The 2,927-nt window shown below is 44.8% G+C and overlaps 1 protein-coding gene across 1 annotated transcript in view; it reads right to left on the bottom strand.

Moving 5' to 3' along the window:
* Positions 1-2,927, bottom strand: part of LOC101849969 (toll-like receptor 4) — a 26,318-nt gene that overhangs the window by 22,349 nt on the left and 1,042 nt on the right. The window lies entirely within an intron of this gene.

Raw genomic sequence — 2,927 nt, 5'->3', positions numbered from 1 at the left:
AACCCACAGTGCGGCTGTGCTGACACACGCACACGGCTTGCGCCAAGCGAGCTACAGGTCAGACCTACAGAGCCACTCTGGGACCAGCCGTAGTCACTTCGCCGTCATACACACAAGACGTAAGTTCGATTCCCTAGTAGTGGGGAGAATTTTTCTCGAGTATCTCCATCTTTCTGCTGGGATTTTTGCATCACTTTCAGCACGGATTGGCCCTGACAGGGAAGATGTACGGAGCTTGTGTCCGGAAATTATTTTCTAACTAGCTGGGCCCCCTTTCGATGAAAGGAATGATCGGTGCATTAACACCAACTAAAAGTCACTGGCCTACTTTATTTACACTCTTGTACTGGAATGGAGCAATAAATCTTGAGAGATGCAAAAAATTAGAAGGTCTAGATTTATACTCTCCAAACAACGGTGCGCACATCGCACAATTAAAATAGTGCTCAGTATTGCGCAACAATGCGCGATAGTATCGAACGGAAGTCATCATCATCATCATCGTCCAGTGCCAGATCTGCGACAGACATCGGCGATCATGGTTTTCCATTCATTCCTTTGCTCGGATGCTCTCAAAAAAGCTACGTTTCCCTGATCTTTCCCAGTTACCCATCTGTTTAGGTTCCCTAAGTATGTTGTTCTGGGCCTACTCCTGCCTCGCTTGCCCTCAATTTTGCCAGTGAGAGCTAGATGTTCCAAGACCCTTAAATGTCTATTCAGCCTTCAGGTGTCCCAAAAACTGCATTTGTCGTTTCCTGATTGTTTTTAACATTGAGCGTCCCACGTGGGCTTCATCAAGCACTACCTCATTTGATTTCTTTTCCTTCCACGATACTCTTAGCAGTCTCCAAAGAAACCACATCGAACGGAAGTACGACTTGAAATAAACAAACCTGGCGGATTTTTTAAAATTACGGAGACAGAAGCGTCGGCCTACAAAAGCGATAGGCGAAATAAAGAAATGTATCTTTTTGCAGCAACACTGTCTCAAAACTGAAAAAACGAAGGGCGTCATGATCTGGAGAATATTTTAAAGAACCTTTTTTCGAAAACCGCATGTCGATCGATGCAGCCATTAAAAACCCTTTTGAATAGCAACATTCGGCCGCCACAAATAGATAATAGATTACAATAGTATCGATGGAAGCCATGAAAAGGTGCTTGACGGAAGTATGTGGGGCAGGAGAGCCAGGGGAAGACAAAGAGTACCATATGGATGGACAACATAAAAACATGTGTTAATAAGAGCTTTACGGCACTTGCAACACAATAAGGTCATTTCACTGCTGAAGAATATAAGTGTGTTGCAATAAGAGAGTAAGATACATTAAAAAGAAGGAGGAGAGATAAGGACGATTTTTAGTTTTAGTAGAGGTTTTACGGCGCTCGCAACTGCATAAGGTCATATGAGCGCCAGAAGATTAGAGGTGTTACAAGAGAGTAACAAACATGAAAAAGAAGGAGAGGAGATAAGGACGATAGATGTTTGATAGGAAAGAAGAAGCAAACCACACCAGATCACCCGCCAACCACCCACAGATAAGGACGACAGATGTTCGAAAGGAAAGAAGGCGCAAAAGCATGGACTGTGCTGAATATAAGCAGAATATTATGGGGGGCTCTTGTGGCCTAGAGGTTAAGGTGTTGGCCTCTCATTCAAAAGGTCCCGGGTTCGAATCCGGGTAGCGACCGAAAAATTTCTTCTCTAAAATTGTCTCCTTTCACCTCTTTTCCTGCTCTGTAGCAATGTTCTGTCGTCTGCTTTCGTCTCCTCTTTCTGCCCCCACCCCCTTTGCCCCCTCCTCTGGGCTCCTGACTCTTTCTGCAGCCTTTCTACTGCTACTCCTTGACTCCTTCTTACAGCTGTCTTTCTGCCACACCCCTGATCTTCTGGTAGGAAAGATCTACACCTAGCCTTCTCGGACAAGGGCGAAAAATCTCGGAGGGCCCGTGTGCAAGTTGCGCACGTTAAAGATCCCTTGGTGGTCTAAAATGGATAAGAGTAGGCTTCGGCCGCCACCCGGGCAAAATTCAAAATTTCCTACCAACTAAAAATATTAGGTGTGTCCCGCGCGCTCATATGACCTTATGCAGTTGCGAGCGCCGTAAAACACTTACGAAAAAAAGAGAATATTTTGCAATGGCAGCTCGCGACTGTGAAGGGTGGAGGTTCATTACTCGTCAACTTCTGTTAGTTTTAGTAGAGTTTTTTTTACGGCGCTCACAACTGCATAAGGTCATACGAGCGCCAAAAATTTGGAAATAATTCGTCATCTTCATCCCAAACGTTTAATAAAAGTATGCCGAAAAATCACACGGGGGCCGCTTCTTAGTGATGACATTGTTAGTGTGTTTGTTAATGTTACCCTACGTCTATGCTATCATATTTTCAAAACAGTGAAAGGAGTGTGGCCAATAATCTTTGTAATATTAATTTTCATAGTAAAAAGCAGACTAACTTATGTGCTTACAAGTTATCGCTATCGTCGTTCGCAACCGGTCCCGAGGCACTTCTGTGATCGTCGGAGTATGCAGTTGTTAGGTCTGATATCTCTCGCTTGCCGCGCATCAAACATAGAGATCTAGATCTTTTTTCTTTTCTTTTTGTAAAGTGTTTTACGGCACTCGCAACTGCATAAGGTCATATGAGCGCGCGGGACACACCTAATATTTCCAGTTGGTAGGAAATTTTGAATTTTGCCCGGGTGGCGGCCGAAGCCTACTCTTATCGATTTTAGACCACCAAGGGATCTTTAACGTGCGCAATCTGCACACGGGCCCTCCGAGATTTTTCGCCCTTGTCCGAGAAGGCTAGGTGTAGATCTTTCCAACCAGAAGATCAGGGGTGTGGCAGAAAGACAGCAGTAAGAAGAAGCGAAGGAGTAGCAATAGAAAGGCTGCAGAAAGAATCAGGAGCCCAGAGGAAG

This window comes from Aplysia californica, unplaced genomic scaffold, assembly GCF_000002075.1.
Source record: "Aplysia californica isolate F4 #8 unplaced genomic scaffold, AplCal3.0 scaffold00930, whole genome shotgun sequence".
In the NCBI taxonomy this organism is placed as follows: domain Eukaryota; kingdom Metazoa; phylum Mollusca; class Gastropoda; order Aplysiida; family Aplysiidae; genus Aplysia; species Aplysia californica.
Note: the sequence above shows the minus strand (reverse complement) of the source record. Positions and strands in the feature narration are given on the sequence as shown.